The sequence below is a fragment of the Marmota monax genome, unplaced genomic scaffold (genome assembly GCF_021218885.2).
Source record: "Marmota monax isolate L192 unplaced genomic scaffold, Marmota_monax_Labrador192_F-V1.1 WCK01_AAM20220418_F8-fsc00028, whole genome shotgun sequence".
Taxonomy (NCBI): Eukaryota; Metazoa; Chordata; class Mammalia; order Rodentia; family Sciuridae; genus Marmota; species Marmota monax.
In genome coordinates this window covers 17345222-17370346 of record NW_026694779.1, presented here as the reverse complement: position 1 = coordinate 17370346, position 25125 = coordinate 17345222, and positions in this window count along the sequence as shown.

Sequence of the window (25125 nt, the reverse complement as noted above, 5' to 3'; positions counted from 1 at the left end):
GGGTTGGGCCAGTCAGTGTTCAACATTCATTTCTTTAGTACTAGTAGCAGCAGTAGGAATCATAATAATGATAACAATAGCCCCAATTTGTAGCATTAGTCAATTTTCAGGGTGTAAATATACCAACCGTGGTTGATTTCCAGCTCTCAGTAGTTTACCCAACAGGCTTGTAAGATTTCTGAAAATTCAACCGTCAGCTCTTGTAAGTTGGTATGAGCCAGAAAACTGGATAACTTAAGTATGATGTCATAAAATCATATCCCGGAAGGTTTCAAAGAGTAGAGAGAACTGGCTAGCACAACCCCATTTCAATTTCGTGGCTTCATTGTCAAACCATGGAATTCCTGTTTCATCTGCACGTTCCGTCTCCAGCTGGATCATTTATAGTCCATACATCAGTGTGTCTAAAAGACAAAGACTATTCAATATATGACCATAATATCATTATTAGATACAAATATCAACAATAAATCCTGAAACCGTGACATATTCAGTCAGCATTCAAATGCACCTGATTTTTTATATATTTTTTAAATTTATATATTTTTTCACACACACACACATATATATATATTTCTATATCTATATAAATTTATTCATTTTTCTCCAGAAAGGAGTATAATGGATTCACATGAATCAGGATCTAAAAAAGCAAGACCTGCACACTACATTTACTTGATACATCTCTTTCCCTCAGTGGGCTTCTCCTCTCTTCCCATGGACCCTTTATTTCCTTTGCAATTTATTTGTTGGATCACTTGTGGTTTTCGTAGCTGACGGCTCCTCCTTGGTGCTAATGTGCTCTCTCATGGCCTGTTTTTTCAGAAAGTGGTGATGAGGTTCCAAAGCCGTGGTCTGAGAGCATGTGCATGCACATCCCTCTGCAGGAGGGTCTTCCATAGCGGGGCGACCCTCCCACCTTCTCCTGCTAGGAGACATCTTGAGCTGGTTGTCTTTCAGTGATACCAAGACTGATAAGTGGGTGAAAAGGAGGACACTCACATCACCAAAACGCTCCCCTCATCTGAATTAAATATTTTCTTTCTCAGTCTCAAAGATGCCTTTTAACCACAAACACATAAATCAGTATACAAGTATAAACAGTTAGTTAATCAACCCATCTATTTCATTCATGATGACTTCACATTTGAAAGCTCTTGCTGTGTTTATTTTCTTTGCGCTGAATTTGGGGCTTTGACTGGGAAGTCATAAATCCAGGGTTTGGTGAAATATGACTTTGCCATGATGCTACACTGGAAAGAGTCCCCTGCTAATTTCTTCTTCTTCACCTTGCTTTGCTAAGTAGTGAGCTTTCCGTTCTCTCCTTTCAGGGCTGGCCTACCACTGATTTAGCTTGCGTCTTCTAGAAAGTTTTCTCTTTAATGTTTGACTTTCGATGGACAGTGCATTTCCAAGGACATCCAAATCTGCCAGGGTGTGCAGGCAGGGCTTGATGTGTGCCTAAGGGGCGGGCAGATGAATAGTCATGTGACCTGGAATGCGGCTGCTCCCTCCAACCTTCCCTAGCCACTAGTTAGGCCTAATACACTCGGAAGGTTGCTCGTCTAATTTGAACTGTGAGAGGCTTTGGCTGGAGGGTAGCTCTGTGTCCCAGTGATAAAAGAACACATAAAACAAGCCAGTGCCTGATCGTCCTCCTGACTGTCAGTGAATCATGTCTAATAGCATCTCCATGCAGTTGGTGCCAGTTTGCTTGCAATGCATCCTCTTCCGTGGGCTTGCTGCTCAGCAGGCCCTGAAGCAATCTATGAATAACTTCCCAACAGATGCTGTTTATGAATTGAAGCAAATGGCTTCCCTGTTTCTCTTTTTTCTCACTTCAATAATTTTCAGTTACATTACGATGAATATTTATAGTCCTGTAGCAGTGCATAAAAATGGAGAGCAAGCAGACCTGGACATTGTTTCATACGTGAGTGCTGTCCTAATGGGTTCCGGCTGACTGGTTTTAATAATGTTCTGTTGATGGACCGAGAAGAGGATGCAAATTGTGGATCAGTCATTTTCATTCACCATTTCACCAGGATGGGCCTTAATGAAGTGCTGGCTGCAGCTGTCAGTCACCTGTGATGCCCCCCCTTGCCCCGGCAACCCGACCCATAGTGTGTCTGCCTCCTGTCTGCTTCTTCTGAGTGATTTCGAATACTTGACCTCCATCAAGACTCTGTCATTAATGTAGGAGCTCGTTAGATTTATCTGGTCACTTTCTGTAGGCATGGCCTTTGGGGATTCCAGTGACCACTGTGTTAGGCTGAAGTCCAACGAACATGACATTCCTCTGAACTGCAATGCAAAATCGCAAGGAATGTGTTCATTTTGATTTCCCAGCCTCTTTTATAGAAAGGCATTGAGCCGCAATCTACTCTAAAATGGGCTTTTCAAATGTTTCATATTACCATGTTCTCCTAAATATTACAAGAATGAGAGGAGGCATATCTAGACAGAGCTCCCAGATTTCATTCTGAGGGAACGACTCTATCTTCAGTGGCTCGAGTTTCAAATAGCTGATAGACCTTCCTTGCATTTTCTATCTGACAATAATGAGTTCGTTAACTAGCCTATATTTTCCAAACCATTGACTGTGTCATATTGGCCCACATACAAATAATTGCCTGTTTGGCTATTTGCTTATAAATAAGAGTGTTGAAAATGGTATGTAAATATGTATATGCATGCATAGTGAATATATATCGAAGCCTCCCAAAATATTTAAATCGTCCCATTTTCTACTCTTGCATTATGAAATACTCACCAGCTACTCAAATAGAACCACATTTATTATGCATGCAAGCCCACAATATCTGCACCACCTATCATTTGTATGCTGTACACAGACGGTTGTGCAGTAACACAACAGTAAAAAATAAAACAGGCAATTTGGAGAGGAGCATGTTTCTTGCTATAACTGCAGCAGAAGTGGATAGTGATTTTCCTTTGAAAAGGGGAGGCATAACCCACAGTCCTGAAATATTCAAAACATTAATGAAAAGCCCAAGAATTTAATATTTGATCTAGAAATGTTATTTTTAAAGAAACTGGTGTACAGTGTAATGTCTCAAAGTGATTATCCTGCCTCCCAAAAATGTAAAACTAAGATTCTCTGGAAGGATTTTCAGGCCTGGAGCAAATGACCTAAGAGTAGACTATGGTCTCCAGCTTTGCAGAACAGTTTGCTGCGGTGGTTTCTCTGTTTGTTTTAAATGATGATAATATATTATAAAAGTAAACAATGATAAGTGACACAGGAGGTTAATGTGAATCTTGTCCCCAGACAAGGACAGCTGCAGCTTGCAGGTTTGTTATTTTAGGTGGCTACATGCATATGTAACAGTCACACTGTCACAAAGGGACACTTTCCTTGATATGCAGTATTTCATCTTTTACCACAAGAAACTTCTGGATCTTTGCTTCCTTTTTGCCCTGTTCTGTGGCCAGAGACTTTCCTCATTCCTAAGGAGGCAAGTGTTGGATTCTAGAGTTCCACTGTGAGTAGTTTTTAAGGAGCAGGAGGAGGCTTGGGAGAGCCTTCTGTACGGAGGCCACAGCATGGACCCACTCTCCAGGGCAAGGTGCTGTGAAGGATGACTCAGGTGTGGAGAGTTGTGGGTGGGACCCGGGCTCCAGGAATGGTGGGTTTTAGGATATGTAGATTGGTGCACCCAGCAAGGAGGGCATGGGATTCAAATGCAGACTGTAGTTCAGGGTGTAAAAATAAAATAAAAAAAAGTGCCCAGTGACATGAAATCCCAGCCATGCCACACAGCGGGTCCTGAGGTCAGAGAACTCGGGCAGTTTCTCTGGACTTTGTTCCCATTGCCTCGAGGGCAGAACTGCCTGAAATATTAGGAAGATCAATGGAACCAGTTCAAAAATCAAGACAATTATTCCTTTAGATTTTTAAAAGAATCCTTTCTTAATTTCATTCTGCAAATCAGAAAAACGATGCCTGGAGTGAACACTAGCCCTGCTGGGCTTCAAACCTAGGTCTCTGTGACACCAAAGACCTTCACCTGGCTGGTACTTGGCTCCACCAGGTACTCCGTTAGCAGACCCCGTCATGCTGTGCAGATGAGGTGGGAGGGTACTCCATAGAGGTGCATTCCATGGCTGGCTGCTTCAGCTGCTAGAGAGATTCCCGGTCAGCCTGTGGGCAGCATCTGTTTCTCCCCTTCCCCACCTGAGAAAGTGTCCACTCTCCCCAGGGCAGGCAGGATTGGCAAAAGCTGTTTGCATAAAGCCTTTATCTCTGGGTTTCCAGAATGTGTAGAAGCACAGACAAATATATCACTACTATTTTTATTACATAATGTTATCAAAGTAATCCTCAGTATATAGAAAATATTTGTGTTTCCAGACTTTATGTGCACCCTATAGCAATAAGTTGGATAAGTAGATGGTTTTCTCTCTCCTTTAGAGTATGTTCCCATATGCTGTGCTCTTGAATATGTTCTTTGATCCTCATATCCTGAGCGACTGAATCAGTGTTGTGTTCCTTTCTTATCCTTCTCCTCTGTGTCACGTGTAACCCATAGTCGTTCATTCATCCATCTCTTCAGTTATTTGACAAGTAACATTTGCCGAGCAAACGTCGCACATAGCCCTGGAGATGCCTCAGCTCAGAGGCTGGAGCTGGAGACCACCCTCAGGGAGTGCTACTTAGGGAGGTTTCAGGAAAGCCAAAGCTTACCCAGCCACAGTGAGGTGAACACAGAGTAAGGGCGGTACCTGGGAAGGTTGGGCTGGTGGGGATGTAGGTGGACTGAGACCTGAAGGACAGGTAGGAACCGGTAGGTCAAGTGCGTGGGAACAACATAAAACCATTCCCTGCACACGGACCAGGAAATGCGAAGGCAAAACTGGAGAAGAGACCATAGCCCTGTGCAGCAGTGAAAGAGTTCTCTACAGTCCAGCACCAGCCTGTGAGGGGAAGGCCCCAGTGGTGACAGACAGTCGGGAGGTCTTTGGAGACCAAGATTGGAGAGGCAATTAAGCATGCTGGGCCCCGATTCTGAAGGGCCGGGGGAGCCCTGGTCAGCGTCTTGGCTTTCCTTATTCCAGGGTGATGTGCAGTCAAGATGGGCTTTAGGCAGAGTAATGACGTGAGATTTGCATTGTGGAAAGATGACAGTGAACGCAGTATGACAGATGCCTGGGACAGCCAGGCCGGTAGTAGGGAAGCCACTTGGCCCATTGCCCTGGTGCCCTGGAGCATGCTGGTGGCCTGAGCGGAGGCAGTGAGGAGAAGCAGAGTGGCATCCTTTGTTACTTACCAGCAATTTCCCCAGTGTGGTATCTGAGCTGCTTCCCAGTGTGGAGGAGAACCCTGCAGCGAGGGTCAAGACAAGCATGCAGCTCTCCTGAAGACCCTTCCTACCTTCTTTACCTCTTCTTGTTGCTGTTTCCCTCCTTCTCTGATCCATGTGCTTTGCAAAGCTTTCGTGGGAACTCGCAGTCGTATACAGACTTCATACAAGTTTGTGTGCTCTAGAGCACTGTGGTTAACAGCCTTGACGATGGTGTCCCACACAAATGGGGTTGAGTTCTCACCCTGCCATTAATATCTAAGTTGCCTCGGGCAAGTTTGCTGTCTCAGCTTCCTAACTTTGAAGATGCAAATCATGGCAGTCATATTTACCTACTGTGTTGAAACCCACCCCTGCTCCACCACCATGACATCAGCAGGGTGTGATTCCTCAGGACTGGAGAGGGGCCCAGGTTTCTAACAAGCCTCTCCAGGAGATTCCAAACCATATGTGGAAGAAGACTGAATTAGACCAGCATTCTTTTTTTTATTTCATATAAATATGAATTCAAAATTTTTAAGATAATAGAAACTAAAAAATCATTATTGGGGAATTCAGACTGTGTAGAACACTAACTAATGCAGACTGGCCACTGTAAGTCCTGAATTATTTTAGATTTCATGTAAATAACAGTACATTGTTTTACCCACACAATTCAATAACGAGAGATTAGATGCATTTAAGAGTGATTGTTGCCCCAGTCATCATAAAAGCATGCATTTTTAACAAGAATACTTTAAACAGCATGGAAAGTAACTAATGGCAGTTTCTTGTGGAAATTACTTTTTTGTCTCTGGACTAAGGGTTCAGAGCCAATCAAAAAGCAATCAATATAAGCTCCAATATAAACCATAATTAAGGATGACAAATAGGTTCTTTTTTTTTTTAAATTTTTTTTTTTTTTAATATTTATTTTTTGTTTTCGGCAGACACAACAGCTTTGTTTGTATGTGGTGCTGAGGATCGAACCTTGGCCGCACGCATGCCAGGTGAGCCACATCCCCAGCCCGACAAATAGGTTCTTGAATGATGTTCAAGAATACATTTTTAAAAATAGAAATCCCAAGTTACATTTACAAACCAAACCATCAATGTCTAGAGGATGTGTGCTGGCAACATTGTGCCATTCACTGCAGATTTTTATGGATACCAGCAACTGGCTCCAAATGCTTCATGGTGGTATTTTAAAAGTATTCTACATTTTCACATACAGAGAATCCATTTTGGCCACCTTAGGACGCTTGGTTACTTTACTGTAGGGTCACCTGGTTCTGAGATTTCTTTGTAGGATAGGCAGGGACATTTATGAAATGCATGGCTGTTTGAACTTGGAGGACTAGTAGATACCTCTTGAACATTATTGAGAGAGTTGAGGTCAATATCTGATGGGCTGGGATTGTGGCTCAGCGGTAGAGCGCTCCCCTAGCATGGGTGGGACCCGGGTTCGATCCTTAGCACCACATAAAAATAAAGACATTGTGTTGTGTCCATCTACAAAAATAAATAAATAAATAAATAAATAAATAAATAAATAAATAAAAAGATTCTCTCTCTCTTTAAAAAAAATCTGTTAAGAACTCTTGCAAAGTAAAAATGTATCTGCTGTCCGTTTTATATCAAGGTACATAGGGAAAAAACCTGGTGGTATCAGCTTGGAGTAATGTTGGATCAGGTATCTAACAGGATCAGATATCTCACTTGGTGAGAAAACAGATGTTACGCTGTACACCTTTGGGGGCGTCACTTCCAGTGCTCTATTCACAGCAGAAAGTCATTATACCCATAGTATACAATGTGAAAATACAGGTAAAACACCAATGCATTCATCCTTCATAAAACTATCATGAAGATCAATTTGTTTGTAAAGCGGCTGAGCATTTCGAAGAAAGGTTTACCTTTATTACACCTTTATGTCAGGTAGTTTACATTTAAATAGGAACCTTGTACTAGAAGTAAGACAACACTTCTACTCTTTTAGCACTCATAATGAGTTATTTACTGCTTTATGTTTTTACCATGCTGCCTGATCAATAAAGTATAGATAATAGACAGTGGATAAAGCTGTAGCTTATATCATTAAACAGCACAAATTTAAGTCCATGACAACAGTTTGCTCTACTGAAGTAAATGCCTTTTTTGCATCACCAGCTACTTGTGTTTTCCTGTTTGAAATCAGTTTTCAAGGATCATCTTCTCTGATGCAGACACCCAGAAATTATTGTATTTAAATTCATATCTGCATGCAATCCGTGGGTCTCATTTTGAATTTTCCCCCTACAAATGACTTTTGAGCAGTGTGGTCTGTTTTTAACAGGCATCCAGGGAGATTGGGGATGTTTGTGACTCAGATCTTCTTCATAGGAGGCATGGCTGTGCCAAAATCTGATGCTACCTGGCAAGGTTTACCTTTTCAGGAATGAGAATGAAATACCCACTCCTCTCCAGCAGAGAGCTGAGTTGGAGGATCATTGAGGAGCCCAGTTTGTGCAGTCTGTCGCTCCTCAGGGTAACTTGGCTTGCTCTTTGCATCCTTTGGATTGGCAGGAGGTCTGGCTAAAACTTGAGATTTAGGTTGTGTCCTACCTGGAGTTTACTGGTATGCTTGTCACAGCTTGGTAGATACACCTGGAAGGAGTGACAAAGTGCTTTATTATTTAGAATTCCTTGGTTTGCTCTCCCTCTCACTATTCATAGAAATAACTTGATGTAATGAACTGGTATACCTGGGTTCTCCTTTATTTCCAGCTCTAACCAAGCTACGAATAAGAGCCATAGATTGAGCATCTTTGACGAGCAGAGCTCTGTGCTCTAGCGGTTTAAATACATCATCTCATTTATTTTATGCAGCAACCCAACAAGACTAGACCCTGTGACTTCTTCCATGTTTAGAGATAAATAAATAGAGTTTCAGGACGATGGAATAATTTGCTCAAGGTAGAAAATCTATTTAATCCAGTTGTGTGGACATTCTCTGCAGCCCATAGCTCCTAATTGCAGGAGACCAGGTCATTTCATGCCTGTTGGGGACCTTTTTGGCCATCTGTGCAATCAGCAGTTCACAGTAGATTTCTTCTAGGACTTCTTACGACAACACAAAATCTTGATTCCATTAAATGAATACTTGTCTATGGAATTTAATTCTCGGTAATGAGTGTTTTGACTTTGACCCTATGCAAAAATGTGTAGTTAATAAATTAATAAGCATTTTGGTAGGGCCTATTATTGAGGGAATTTGGCCTGTTAAGTTTTCTTGTGAGAAAAGCCTAGGAAACGGCATGATCACATATTTCTGATGTACCATCTTCCTCTCCAGAGGTCAAACAAAAGTCCTTTCAGAAAGGCAACTGACAGAGAAGGATTCTCAATTATAAGACTGTGAGTGCTTATAGTTTATTCCAAGAACTGTCCAGGCAGATTTCCCCCCCCCCCCCAAATGGGTTGCAAGGCCAGATTTGCGGTGAACAGAAACCATTAGCTAAAAATTTATTTAGAAATGATGCCTGTTGCATCTCTAGGGCATGCCCTAAGAAGATAAAAAATAGGGCCCTTTCTTAACTCAATTAGGAACACACAAGTGATAACTCCATTTCCTTGTGTTCTCTCCCAGCGTGAGATGACTCAGCCAGAAATAGCACGATAATATCGCAGATGTTCCTTTGCTCAGAGAGCTGGCTGTTGCTTATCTCAATGATATTTTAATACAAACACACAACTGTTCGCCCTGTTTTATGGCTGTCAGAATTTTGCTTCATATTTAACAAATGCAGGTTTATGAGCAGATGTATCATTGACTCAGATGGACTTTTCCCCTCATTATGTTCCATGGAAAAGCTCAATGTTGGAGAGGGCATGAGGCACATCTGCCCTGAGAGATGGTTGGATTTGAGCCCTAGGTGCAGGCCGTTATTTCCCACCAGCTCCATGGCTCTGGGAGCTTCAGTCTCTATTGTTATGGCTGAAAGATCAAAATGTCCTCCTGGGACCCTAAGCAAAGATCTCCTCCATTCCTGACGGCAAGCTATGTTGAATATCACCACTTCTCCCAGGTGTGCTTCCAAACATCCAAAAGGGTTCCCAGAGCACTTGGACTTTTCCTGCCTCCTGCCCCCCACCCTCTCCTCCCTCCCTCCCTCCCTCCCTCTCTGTCTCCCTCCCTCCCTCTCCCTCTCTCTCCCTCCCTCCCTCTCTCTCCCTCTCTCCCTCCCTCTCTCTCCCTCCCTCTCCCTCTCTCTCTCCCTCCCTCCCTCTCTCTCCCTCCCTCTCTTTCTCCCTCTCTCTCCCTCCCTCTCTCTCTCTCCCTCTCTGTCTCCCTCCCTCCCTCTCCCTCCCTCTCTCTCTCTCCCTCCCTCCCTCTCCCTCTGTCTCTCCCTCTCCCTCTCCCTCTATTCCTCTCCTTCTCCCTCTCCCTCTCCTTCTCCATCTCCCTCCCCCCCTTCATCTAGTTCAGGTACTGAGTGAGCCTTTGGAGCCAGGCCTTCTTGGCTTTGAGTTTGACTCCCCGTTGTGAGCTCCACGGCCCTGGTGGGTTCTGACTCCCCGTTGGGAGCTCCAGGGCCCTGGTGGGTTCATGACATACTGACCTGTTGTTCCCTTTCTCTCCTTCTCCCTGTTCTCCATCCTTATCAGCTCAGTCACAAGGACCTTTTAGCTTCTTTGCTGAACCAGTTGCAGGACTTGTTGGAAAGTGGGTCTGAAGCCTGAGAGGACCTGGGCCAACCACTCTCTGTGGTCTCTGGCCAGGTGCTGGGGGCATTTAGCAGGTACTTCCACCTGGTAGATGGTTTTCAAAACCATTGAGATGGGCCTGAACATTATTAAAGAAAACAACTAGTTCAGGTGGAAAGTAGAGTCTCTTGCACATGACCTCTGCAAATCAGCAGCTGGGGAACTTCATGGGACCACTGTAAGCCACGGAAGCGTATTGCTGTGAAGAGGAATCTTTTCCAAGCCAAAGTCCTGGGTGTAACGTCACATACCAGCCACAGAGGCGCACACCAGGCCTTGCCTGGGCCAGCTGTGTTCCTACGACTTTACCTGCCTCACTGGGCACCAAGCTTCAGAGGCCCTAATCCTGCACCCCATGGGGCCCCCTGGCAGGGCCTGGCCAAGCCTCTTCTGTACTTTGGCTTTTTTGCCGGTACCTTTTCTCCCTTCCCCTCCATGTTCCCTTTCTTCCCTGGCCCTTGACACACAGAGTTGGAAGATCAAAAAACTTAACACGAAAAACACAAATAACCCAAGCAATGAATGGGGCTAAGGAACGGAAGAGACACTTCACAAAGAAGGAAATGCAGTTGATCAACAAACATGAAAAAGTGTTCAACTTCTCTAGCAATTAGAGAAATGCAAATTAAAACTACTCAAAGATTTCATCTCACTCCTGTCAGAATGGCAATCATCAAGAATACAGGCAACAATAACTGTTGGGGAGGATGTGGGAGAAAGGCACACTCATACATTGGTGGTGGGACTGCAAATTGGCACAACCACTATGAAAGCAGTACAGAAATTCCTCAGAAAATTGGGAATGGAACCACCATTTGACCCAGCTATCCCACTCCTTGGTTTATACCCAAAGGACTTAAAATCAGCAGGCTATAGTGACAGAGCCACATCAGTGTTTATAGCAGCTCCATTCACGATAGCTAGATTATAGAACCAATCTAGGTATCCCTCAATTGATGAATGGATAAAGAAAATGTGGTATATGTATTCAATATATATACCTTTAGCTTTAAAGAAGAGTAGAATTATGGCATTTTCCAGTAAGTGGTTGGAGTTGGAGAATATTATGCTAAGTGAAAAAAGCCAATCCCACAAAAACCAAAGGTCAAATGTTTTCTCTAATATGCGGAAGCTAATTCACAATAAGGTGGGAAGTATCCTGTTACCTTAGATTAGGTAGAGGGAAGTGATGGGAGGGGAGGGGAAGGGAGGGGATGTGGGGACAGGAAAGACAGAAGAAGGAAAGAGACATTATTACTGTATATGTGACTGCATGACCAATAGGATTCTGCAACATGTACACTCAGAAAAATGAGAAATTACATCCCATCTATGTATGGTCTATCAAAGTGCATAAATGCATTCTACTGTCATATGTAACTAATTAAAACAAATAAAAAATTTAAAAAAAGAGTTAGGAGCATTGTGCTTGGGGTTTCTTGGCTGCGAGATGTTTCCTCCCACCTGTAGTGCATCCTCCTGACCCTAGTCTTGTACTGAGAGAGCTGGTGCCTCTCCTAGCCCTTGGTGGCTGTCCTGTAGATGGTGTATGAAGACTTCTTACTGTGTGTTTGCCCCATTGTCCTGATTGACCCCTGGACTGGCAGCCCGATGATTACGCCCCTGTGTCTCCTGTCCTGTGTGCTTTGATTCGAAGAAGGAAAATTAAAATTTGCTGAATACTCTTTTAGGCCCAGTTTTAAATGCTTTCCAAAAATTAGTTGACTTAACAAAATTCCAAGGTAGTCTCCACTTCATCTCCTTCCATTTTGTGGCTGAGACGAGAGGTTATATGACTTGCTGAACCTCATACAGGTGCATGGGAAAATGAGGACTCTGGGTGCAGGCCTATGCTCTCTAGCCACGGGCTGCAGCACTTCCCCTTCACTGCCTTCCAAGAGCTCGCATTCCTTCCCGAGGTTCTGATCCATTCCTATCGGCCACACGCTGTTTCTGTGAGGTCAGGACTTAGTGCATCACTGTGCTCCTCAGGCCTTTTGCACCTGGAGTCTACCCTGCATCTGTCCTGCTGTCTGGCCCATTGGGTGGGCAGATCTAGGCTGAAGGATGGTCTTCTCTGGGGATCTTCCTGGAATCCTGTGCCTTTGCCCTCAGGCCATCCTCACCCTTGGGTGAGTGTCTATCACAATTGCCATCTTCCCACAGTGTTGGATAGTGTCCCCTGCGCATCTCAGGTCCACGCAGGTCAACTTCTGCTTCTCTGGCCGTTGCTGGCCTCTCACGAGGTGTGGTTCTCGTCGAGGAGTGGCCAAGGGTCGTGGTTGAAGGAACAAGCTGCAGTTTTCTGTGTGTGGTCTTTCTCACTCAGAGGGAGGGGACAGAGCATCTGTCCTGCAGGGATTTGGTGATGGTGAGGCACGATGTGCACCTATGACAACAGGCGCATGTGGCACAGTGGGCAGTAGTTGTCATTAGTTAGGGCAGAAATCCCATTTCTTCAGGCTGCTTCTCACCCTCCCTAGAGGATCATTAAAATCCCTGGCCCTTGGGGGTTGGCCCTGCCATGGGACTGGGTTTGGCAGGGGAACTGTGCGAGGAAGGTAGTAGGTGTTGCTCCCAAGTACCACCTTCACAAGCCATGGACCGATTCTCCCTTGCTGTCTCTACCCTCTGCCATGAGGCCAGCACAGCCCTGCACAGGGGAGCTCCTATGGAGATGCGGCACAGCGCAGGGGAGAGTCAGCCAGGTTCAGTTGGGTTGGCAGAGATGCAAACGTGAATTAAGTTTGTTGTTCAAGCCAGGGAGGTTCTGGGATTGTTGCATGCAATCATAGAAATTAGGCTATGCTAATTGGTATTTTAATTTACTTGATTAGTTTGTATCCAGTGGTTCATTTTTAGGAATATTTTTTATTTTAATGTGGTAAAAACATGGGAGTCGTTTTCAAGGCTATTTTTTTTCCAGTATCAAGTGCTCTCTTAAAAATTTGAAACACATACCTGAGTATATGCATGAAATAGAATAATAGCTAACATGTGTCAAGCATTTACTATCCGTTAAGGACTTTTGAAAGTACTTTGTGCCCGTCTGGTCCTCAGAAACGTGGTGAGGTGGCTCTACTGAGGTGTCCTTTTCTTGGAGGAGCAGGGGGCATAGAGCAGGTAAGCTGATTGCTTCATGGCCAAATGGCTAGTGGGCAACCCAGCCTAGGTTTAAACCCAGGTGTCCCGAGTTTAAGGTCTGCGCTCACCCCTGTGCAGCATTCAGTCACACGTGTGCTGGATCACGTGCAAAACCAGACAGACGCCTGTGAAGGGTGTGCGTGTGAACACACACTGACTGTCATGGAGAAGTGACGAGGGGTGTGCTGAGGGCCTTCCCAGACCCCAGCTTCTGATTTAACTTTCTCATTGTTCTCTGGGAGTATGATGCCGGCTAGAGGAGGCTGCCCATTGGCCTCTGCTTGCTGTCCGACAGAAGAGTGTAGGTGGACCCATGGTCCAAACCCACAGTGGTGTGGACGGTGCCTGCTCTTGAGGGTTACTCTTGGAGGATGTCTTGGCACTCCCTGTCACAGGCGGGTCTAGGGAGGGCTCTGCAGTCCTACAAAAAGGACCCAGCCACCACTCTGGTGTTTTGAGTCCACCTCCAACTGAGGTTTCTGACTTCTCCACGATAACCCAGAAAGATCTGTGCTTTCGTTTTGATGAAAGTATTAAACGTGAGCGTAAACACAATTGGAGCTAACCGGGACGTCAAGGGAAATTTGAGAAAAATGAAAATCTTACAGCTGTTGGAAGTAGAGAACTTTGAGTGGGTTGGAACTGGTTTCAAATTCTTACTCGGCTCCGTGCAAATCCAAAGCACGTTGCAGATAGTACTTAAGTTTTAGGTTCCTTGTCTGTCAATTGGGGATGATGAATTCCCAGACCACTGGGATACTGTGAAATTAGACTTAATATTATATCTACCTATCATAGGATAAATGCCCAAAGATTTAAAAAGTAGTTATTTATAATTAATTATTAAGGAACAAAAATCTTTAAATAATAACTGCTCATCGTGTTATACTGGTAGGTATCTATTTGTCCTCTCCCAAAGGACTTGCTAATAGGTTGTCAGTATGACTGTTGTGGCAGGAAAAGGGGCTGCCTGTTAAAGATGTTGGAACTATTTGGCAAACTGGAAGCCCAGCGCACCCCAGCTGTGATTCTGTTCCTAAGCAGAGTACAGATGGATGGATATTCTAAGACAGAAACTATTTTAGCAAAGCAATGGAAACAGGTAAAGCAGAGGCAATAAAATAGAGGAAAACAAATAGATTTTATAAATATAAAGCGAAAACCAAACCACCCTGGCAATTACAGCTTCCACATGATTTATGTCTTTAATTTTTTTAAATCAGTGACCCATGGAGTATTGGCATAAAAATTTCAAATTCAGCAAAAACCTAAATCACTGTACGGAAACACTGAATTTTTATTAGTTATCCTTCTTTCATCGACTTCCCTCCCAAGCAAAATACATTCTTCCCTGAGTAAGGCAAAATGAAGTATTATATTTACTAAGGTATTATTGATCTGTGAGTCTTAGCAACCAGAAATGGCACTTGACTGTAAAATCAGTGGTGCACAATTACCATCCAAAGGCGCTTTTTCTCTTAGTTCTGTTTAACATCAACCCTTATTATCAGCTAGGATTACTTGGTAGAAAGCAACAGAAATAGATTTTGGCTAACTTGGGTAAAACACAAAAATAAGCAGAAGCAAAAAAAAAAGTTATTGGAAATATGTAAGTAACTCAGGGTCAAGAGATGAACACCGAGACTTCAGGAAGGGCAGAAATCGGGACGATGCCAGGGCTGTTAGGAGGCAGGGATGGATGGCACCTGTCACTTCAGGTCCCCTGAGATGCAAGACATTCACTCCAGTGAATTCCAGTCTTGATCATTCCCCTTAAAATTCAAAGGCACAAGGAAAAAAGGTTTGATTTGCCTTCACCAGCCAGAGGGAGGCAAAACACTTTGTTTGATAGTGTACACGAGAAGAAGGTGCTCCCCACATTGGAGATCTCCGTCAACCTCCAGACGATTTAAGTCCTGTCAAGGAAATTTTATTTTAGCCCCATGAAGCTCAGGTTGGACTTCCTAACCTTTAGAACTTAAGATAATAATTTTTGTTTTTGTAAGCCACTGTTTTTATGATAATTGTCATAAAAGAAATTTAAAAAAATAGTGCAACAGCCATGTTTTAAAAATAAATCAGTCTGATGAGTCCAAGATGGCAGTTCAGAGGAATCTGTAGTGTTGCGACAGCTCTCCAAGAGTGAATTAAGTCAGTAGTTCTACAATAGCAAGGTAAGAGATGTTGGAAATTGAGATTAACATTTGTATCATGCTGAGTCTATGTGTTGAAGCTAAGGCATACCGCTACACAGTATTTTCATAAAGATATAACGACTTCCTAAAGATGCACCTCATAAAAGAGCAAGAAAAGTACATTTCAACCGATGTGCAAGTCTAAGACCTTTGAAAACATGGGGAAAGAGGCATAAAGATATCCCCTCATATTTACCATCCCCCAACAAAGGAGCCTACCGATACCAAAGGGGATGAATTCCATGAAAGACTACAAAATTAATTATTCAAATGATAAACAAGCTAAAAGAAGATCTAAGGAACAAATTAAGAGAGCAATACAGGAGTTGAAAGACCATTTCAATAGAGATTCTGAAAAGAAGCAATCGGAAAGCCTTGAAATTAAAGAAAATAATGCAAATTAAACCATGAGTTGCAAGCATGCCCAGCACATTAGATGACATAGAAAAAAGAGTTTCAGACTTTGAACAAGGTATACGAACTTAAACACTGAGTAAACAGTGAAGAAGAAATAAAAGATCAAGATCAGAGTACACAAGAACTGTATGTCGGAGAATATTAAGCAACTAATTTTAATAGTCATTGGAATTAAAGAGCATAGAGGGATATTGGCTAATGGCATTATGCAACTCTTCCATGAAACAAAAGCAGGAAAACTTTCCAAACCTTAGGAATGAGACTTACATCCACATATAGGGGGTGCATAGAACCCCAAGTAGACAAACTCAAAAAAAGAAACTCTTCAAAGCACATCATAGTCAAAATGCCTAACATAAAGAATAAGGATAGAATATGAAAAGCCACAAGAGAAAAAACATCAAATCACATTTCAAAGTAAACAGATAGGGCTCATTTCTGACTTTTTAGTCCAGACTTTAAAACCCAGGAGGGCTTAGAATGAGGTAATCCAAGTTCCAAAAGAATACGACTGATTAGAAATCTATACTTCCATATCCAGCAATGCTATCGTTCAGAATCAAATAAGAGAACTTTTCCATGATAAGGATATACAAAAAGAATGTATGACGACTAAGCCAGCATTACAGAAAATACTTAAGTAAATACTACACATAGAATTGAAAAGCCCCTGTGCTCCTGAGTGGATGAAGTCTACTAGAAGAACAGTAAGAGAAATTAAGAACAGATTAAAGGGCTGGGACTGTAGCTCAGGGGCAGAGTGTTTGCCCAGCATTGCTGAAGCACTGGTTCAATCCTCAACACCACATAAAAATTGACAAATAAAATAAAGGCATTCTGTCCACCTATAAATACAAAAAATAAAAAAAATGAATTAAGTATATGAAACAAATAACAATGACATGAAATAATACAAATATTGCAATGACTCGATGTAAATGGCCTTAATTTTCTGACTAAAAAACATAGACTGGCAGAGTGGAAACAAGACCCACTATGCTATTAGAGAGACTCATAGGTAAAGGTATCCACAAGCTGAAAGTGAAATGATGGAGAAGGATATTCATGCAATTGGGGTCTGAAAACAAGCAGGAAGAGCCATTCTCCTATATGACAAGGCAGAAATTAATTAGAAAAGATAAGAAAGGTCACTCTACACTGGTAATGGAAACAGTTCAACAGATGATAGAATAGTAAATGTCTATGCCCCAGTTGTTGGTGCACCTAATTACACAAAAGAATTACTTGTTGACATTAAGTCTAAGATAAACCCAAAGACGTTCACACTGGGTGATCTTCACACAACTCTCTCACCAGTAGGCAGGGCATCCCAACATCTCATCAGTAGACAGTTCTGATCTCAATAACACTATAGATCAAATTGACCTAATAGACAGCTATTGAAGGTTTCATTCAACAGCTGAATTCACTTGTTCTCAAGAGCTCATGGAAACCTCTTCAAAGGCAGTCATATTCTAGGTCACAAAGTGAGTCTTACTGAATATTAAAAAAAATCAATATACTCCTTTGCATCTTATGAAAACGTTATGCTATGAAATTAGAAAACAACAGCAAGAAAAAATTACAGAAACCACATAAACACATGGAAATTAAAAATATACTTTTGAATTAGGAACGAATCATCAAAGAAATAAGAAGAAAAATAAATTCCTAGAATCAAAAGAAGAAATAAAAATGGCCAACCAGTGTGGGAAAAAAGTTACACTCATACATTGCTGGTGGGGTTGCAAATTGGTACAACCACCATGGAAAGCAATATGGAGATTCCTCAGAAAACCTGGAATGGAACCACCACTTGACCTGTTATCTCAATCCTCAGTTTATACTCAAAGGACTTAAAATCAGCATAGTACAGTAATGCAGCTATATCAATGTTTATAGCAGCTCAATTCACAATAGCTAAACTATAGGACCAACCTAGGTGTCCTTCAATAGATGAATGGATAAAGAAATATGTATATGTATTCATTGGAATATTACTCAGCTTTAAAAAAAGAACGAAATTGTGGCATTTTCCAGTAAATGGTTGGAATTGGACAATATCATAAAAAGTGAAATAAGCCAATCCCCAAAAAACAAAGGCTGGGTGGGGGATCCAAGATGGTGGGCCAGAGGGAGGCTGCATTCTGTGTCGCTCTGTAACCTGGGACTCAAGTAGTGAAAATACCACTTCTCTGCGAGTGATAATCCTGTTCCTGCAAGGAATCATTGCCACCATCCCTGTCCAGAGCTCCAGGTCTCAGCGTTAGAGTAAGTCTTCCAACTACTCGCCCACACAGGACTACCAGATACCCGAGCAGGGCCATCAACACATCTGCAGAACTTTCGGCCACCCACCCGAGCAGAAATCACGGAAGCCACTCCCACCAGGACACCTGGCAGCTTCCCACAGACAGGAGTTCTGACCGCCACTCCTGTGTGGACCCCCATCTACCAATATGGGGCTCCCCGGGTCCCTCCCATCTTGGAACTCTGCAGCAGTGGACACAGTCCCCTACGCACAGTGGCCTGCCTGCATCCAGGAACCTCACACAGACTCTGAAAGTCAGCCGGCACTGCAAGCCCCAGAGCTCGTCTCTGAGCTCATCGTCCAATGCCACCACTCGGCTCCCCACCACCCAACCCAACACCCCCCCACTGAAAGCAGGAGCCTCCGTCTTGGGTCACCTTCATCGCCAGATTCCAGGTACCCAGATTCTAACTTGCCCCTCTCCCCAGCAGCTGCTAACCCAGCACAGCGACACCCTGGTCACCTTCACCATCCTGAGGGTGACGACACCAGCTAACAACAGATTGGATGAGAAGGGACGCAGGAAAGACACTGACCTCCAACGCAAACCAGCCCCGTGTCTTCCATATATATATATATATATATATATATATATATATATATATATATATATAATCCTCTCCCTCTCCTTCCTCCTGCCCTCCCATCCCCAACATAGGTGAAACCAGGTAGGTTGTGAATCAGGGTTCTGAGGACTAGGACATCTGAATAGTGTATTACAGTTGGGTTGTGTATTCTTTTCTTTTTTCCCCACTGATTTTTACTATTGTAACATTTTTTATGTTTCTTGATATATATGTGTGTTTGTTTTATGAGCTCTCCTGTCTTCCCACTTACTTGTCTACCCCAAATTACTTCCTCTCTCTTCTCCTGCGACTCCTCTTCCTCTTCCTCTTTCACACTTCCTAAGATATACCAACTCTCTATCCTCACCACCTACCTCCTCACATATCATCCCACTCCTCGCCCCCGGTTCTTTGTCCACCATCAGAAACTGTGGACCCTTTTACAGACCTACTGAGTATATTGTAGATAATCATTGAATTCACCATTTATGTACCTTGTGACCAAACCGTAAATGTCTTATTGGCAAGCATTTGTTTTTAGGGTGTGTATTGTTTATATTGGGATCTAATAACATTGTCCTTCACCTTAAAGGAGGGACCTTGGATCCCCACAGGGGCACTATAAGTCTATAGGGTAAAAACAGTAACCCTAGGATCCACAGTACTGGAAGGGAAGATGCACATAGCAATATGAAAAGACCAGGGAAAACAGTACCCCAAATAGGGGCTGGGGTTGTGGCTCAGTGGTAGACGCTCACCTAGCACGTGGCAAGGCCTTGGGTTCAATGCTCAGCACCACATGAAAATAAGTAAACAAAACAAAGGTATTGTGTCCAACTACAACTATAAAAAGAAAGAAAGTGCCCCAAACAAATCAAGATACACATTATTAGAATCCATGGCCAGCACAGCAGAAGAGATTACAGAGAAGGAGATCAGGCTGTACATAACTAAAATGGTCTGCAAATTAAAGGATGATTTAAGAGAGAAAATACAGGCAGCAAAAGATCATTTTGACAAAGAGCTTCAGAAACAAATACAGGAAGGAAGAGATTAATAGGGAGCTAGAGGCTCTTTTTTATGTACATTTTTTTATTTATATAAGACAGCAGAATGCATTACAATTCTTATTACATATATAGAGTGCAATTTTTTATATCTCTGGTTTTATACATAGTATATTCACACCAATTCGTGTCTTCATAATGTACTTTAGATAGTAATGATCATCACATTTCATCATCACTAATTACCCCATGCCCCCTCCCTTCCCCTCCCACCCTCTGCCCTATCTAGAGTTCGTCTATTCCTCCCATGCTCCCACTCCCTTCCCCACTATGAATCAGTCTCCTTGTATCTAAGAAAACATTCGCATTTGGTTTTGGGGGATTGGCTAACTTCATTTAGCATTATATTCTCAATTCCATCCATTTACCTGCAAATGCCATAATTTTATTCTCTTTTATTGCTGAGTGATAGTCCATTATGTATATATGCCACATTTTTTTATCTATTCATCTATTAAAGGGCATCTTGGTTGGCTCCACAGTTTAGGTATTGTGAATTGTGCTGCTATAAACATTGACGTTGCTGTGTCCCTGTAGCATGCTGTTTTTAAGTCCTTTGGGTATAGACGGAGCAGAAGGACAGCTGGGTCAAATGGTGGTTCCATTCCCAATTTTCCAAGAAATCTCCATCCTGCTTTCCATATTGGCCGCACCACTTTGCAGTCCCACCAGCAGTGTATGAGTGTGCCTTTTCCCCACATCCTCACCAACACTATTGTTGTTTGTCTTCATAATAGCTGCCATTCTGACTGGAGTGAGGTGAAATCTTAGAGTGGTTTTGATTTGCATTTCTCTAATTGCTGGTGATGATGAACATTTTTTCATGTATTTGTTGACTGATTGTACATTATCTTCTGAGAAGTGTCTGTTCAGGTCCTTGGCCCATTTATCGATCGGGTTATTTGCGTTTTTGGTGTTTAGCTTTTTGGGTTCTTTATAAACCCTAGTGATTAGTGCTCTATCTGATGTGTTGGGGGTAAAAATTTGCTACCAAGATGTAGGCTCTCTGTTCACCTCACAGATTGTTTCTTTTGCTGAGAGGAAACATTTTAGTTTGAGTCCATCCCATTTATTGATTCCTGTGCCAAAGGAGTCTTATTAAGGAAGTTGGGGCCTAATTCCACATGATGAAGATGAGGGCCTACTTTTTCTTCTATTAGATGCTGGCTCTCTGGTTGTATTTCTAAGTCCTTCACCCATTTTGAGTTGAGTTTTGTGCATAGCGAGAGATAGGGGTTTAATCTCATTTTGTTGCATATGGATTTCCAGTTTTCCCAGCACCATTTGTTGAAGAGGTTATCTTTTCTCCAATGCATGTTCTTGGCACCTTTGTCTAATATAAGATAATTGTAGTTTTGTGGATTAGTCTCTGTGTCCTCTATTTTGTACCATTGGTCTACCAGTCTATTTTGGTGCCAATACCATGCTGTTTTTGTTACCATTGCTCTGTAATATAGTTTAAGGTCTGGTATAGCAATGCCACCTGCTTCACTTTTCTTGCTAAGGATTGCTTTAGCTATTCTGGGTCTCTTATTTTTCCAGATGAATTTTCATGATTGCTTTTCCTACTCTATGATGGATGTCATTGGGATTTTGATCAGAATTGCATTAAATCTGTATAGTGCTTTTGGAAGTATGGTCATTTTGATAATATTTATTCTGTCTATCCAAGAGCAAGGTAGATCTTTCCATCTTCTAAGGTCTTCTTTGACTTCTTTCTTTAGGGTTCTGTAATTTTCATTATATAGATCTTATACCTCTTTCATTAAGTTGATTCCCAAGTATTTTTTTTTATTTTATTTATTTTTTGAGGCTATTGAGAATGGGGTAATTTTTGTCGATTCCCTTTCTGAGGATTTGTCACTGATATACAGAAATGCCTTTGATTTCTGGGTGTTGATTTTATATCCTGCTACTTTGCCGAATTCATTTACTAGTCCTACGAGTTTTCTGGTGGAACTTTTAGGGTCTTCCAGGTATAGAATCATATCATCAGCAAATAGTGCCAATTTGAGTTCTTCTTTTCCTATGTGTATCCCTTTAATTTCTTTTGTCTATCTAATTGCTCTGGCCAGTGTTTCAAGAACTATGTTAAGTAGAAGTGGTGAACAAAGGAATCCCTGTCTTGTTCCAGTTTTTAGAGGGAATTCCTTCAATTTTTCTCCATTTAGAATGATGTTGGCCTGGGGCTTAGCATAGAGAGCCTTTATGATGTTGAGATATGTTCCTGTTATCCCTAGTTTTTCTAGTGTTTTGAACCTGAAGGGGTGCTGTATTTTGTCATATGCTTTTTCTGCATCTATTGAGAAGATCATATAATTCTTTAAGTCTATTGATGTGATGAATTTCCTTTATTGATTTCTTATGTTGAATCAACCTTGCATCCCTGGGATGAATCCCAATTGATCATGGTGCACGATCTTTTTGATATTTTTTGTATTTGATTTGCCAGAATTTTATTGAGAATTTTTGCATCTATGTTCATTAGAGACATTGGTCCGAAGTTTTCTTTTTTTTATGTGTCTTTGCCTGGTTTTAGAATCAGAGTGATATTGGCCTCATATAATGAGTTTGGAGGTGCTGTCTCTTTTTCTATTTTTTTGAAATAAATTGAAGAGTATTGGTATTAGTTCTTCTTTAAAGGTCTTGTAGAACTTGGCTGTGTATCTGTCCAGCCCTGGGCTTTTCTTAGTTGGTAGTCTTTGGATGGTGTCTGCTGTTTCATCACTTGAAATTGATCTGTTTAAATTGTGTATATCATCCTGATTCAATTTGGGCAAATTATGTGACTCTAGAAATTTGTCGATGCCTTCAATATTTTCTATTTTATTGGAGTACAGGTTTTTTTTTCTGTCAATTTTTTTTTCAAATGTTTCTTTTGTTTCAATTTCATTGATTTCAGCTCTGATTTTAATTATTTTGGTTGCTTTTGGTGTTGCTTTGTTCTTCTTTTTCTAGGGCTTTGAGATGTAGTGTGAAGTCATTTATTTGTTAACTTTTTCTTTTTAAGGAATGAACTCCATGCAATGAACTTTCCTCTCTAGAACTGCCTTCATAGTGTCCCAGACACTTCAATATGTTGTCTCTGTGTTCTCATTCACCTCTAAAAACTTTTCAATCTTCTCCTTGATGTCTTCTGTAACCCATTGCTCACTCGGTAGCATATTATTTAGTCTCCAGGTGTTGGAGTGGATTTTTTTTCTTATTTTATCATTGATTTCTAATTTCATCCCATTATGATCTGATAGAATGCAGGGTAGTATCTCTACTTTTTTATACTTGCTAAGAGTTGCTTTGTGGCGTAGTATATGGTCTATTTTAGAGAAAGATCCATGTGCTGCTGAGAAGAAAGTGTATTCTCTCATTGATGGTTGGAATATTCTACATATGTCAGTTAAGTCTAAGTTATTGATTGTATTATTGAGTTCTAGAGTTTCTTTGTTCAGCTTTTGTTTGGAAGCTCTATCTAGTGATGAAAGAGATGTGTTAAAGTCACCCAAAATTATTGTGTTCTTGACCTAGAGAAGAGTTTGTTTGATAAATATAGCTGCTTCGTTGTTTGGGGAATATACATTTATAATTGTTAAGTCTTGTTGGTGTATGTTTCCCTTGAGCAGTATGTAGTGTCCTTATTTGTCCTTTTTGATTGACTTTTGTTTGACGTCTACTTTATCTGATATGAGGATGGAAACCCCTGCTTGCTTCTGTAGTCCATGACCTTCTTTCTCCTCGGATTAGATTTTCCTTTGGTGTAATCCCTCCCTCTGCTGATTTTCATCATTGTTTTAAATTTGCTCCTTTTGGAATATTTTGCCAAGGATGTCCTGTAGTGCAGGCTTTCTAGTTGTAAATTATTTTAACTTTTTTTTTTTTAAATTTTTTATTGTGGGTTGTTCAAAACATTACAAATTTCTTGACATATCATATTCCACACTTTGATTCAAGTGGGTTATGAACTCCCACCTTCACCCCATACACAGATTGCAGATTCACATCAGTTACACATCCATTGATTTACAAATTGCCATACTAGTGTCTGTTGTGCTCCGCTGCCTTTCCCATCCTCCACCCTCCCCCCTCCCCACCTCTCCCCTCCCCTCCCCTCCTCTCTCTCTACCCCCTCCACTGTATAACCCTGAGGGTCTCCTTCCATTACCGTGCAATTTCCCTTCTCTCTCCCTTTCCCTCCCACCTCTCATCCCTGTTAAATGTTAATCTTCTTCTCCTGTTCTTCGTCCCTACTCTGTTCTTAGTTACTTTCCTTATATCAAAGAAGACATTTGGCATTTGTTTTTTAGGGATTGGCTAGCTTCACTTAGCATAATCTGCTCTAATGCCATCCATTTAACTTTTGTTCATCATGGAAGGTTTTTGTTTCACCATCATATCTAAAGCTTAGTTTTGCTGGATATAAGATTTGGCATCCCTTTTCTTTCAGAGCTTGGTATATGTTGTTCCACAATCTCCTGGCTTTGAGGGTCTGGGTTAAAAAATCTGCTGAGATACGAATTGGTCTCCCCCTGTATGTGATGTGATTCCTCTCTCTCGGAGCTTTTAAGATCCTATCTTATTCTGTATGCTAGGCACTTTCCTTATCATGTGCCTTGGTGTAGCTGTCTTGGGAACTGCTGAAGAGCCCCAGCTGAAGGCTCTGCTCCCCTCTAGAGGGTCAGCTGCTGGACCACAGCTTCTTTCTGGGTTGAAGGTGGCAGGCCTCAGAATTCAAGCCAGTGAGCAGGCCAGGGAGGGATCAGGGGAAGAAGTGGACCAGGTATACCCCCCGCACTCACCACTGGTGCTTCTGCTTGAAGGGTTTCTGAACTGGAGAGTCAGAGCAACCTCACCTCTCAACCATGGTGTACTTCAGACTGACATTTACTGAATTGAGACTGTTCTTATGACTTGGAAGGAACAAATGAAGCTATGGACTTGTCCAGCTTTTCAGAACAAGGAGCAATTCAAGTGGAGCTTGGAAGGGATAGTAGGAGGAAGTTTATCAACCCTTTTTCATGAATGGGTCCTCTGGAGCCCAGTATTTTTCTTATATTAGCTACCAAACAACAGTGGTTTGCAGACCCCAGGAAAGAAATCTAGACCTGAAACAAATGTAATTAAAGAACAGATACAATAAGCAGAAACACTAAGTAAATTAATGTTCAAAATTCAGTTATTAACGTAGAGGAAAGACTCTGCATAATTTTGATGAATCCAGATGCTCAGTAAAAATCTTACTAATAGGTAAAGCTAAGATAGCCAGGAGAAGAATGAGTGGGCTACCTGATGGATATTCCCCGCAAAGCAAAAACCAAACCAGACCAACCGAATATATAAACACCAAAGCTAGGACACAAAAGAGTCTCTCTGAAATAAGAAGGG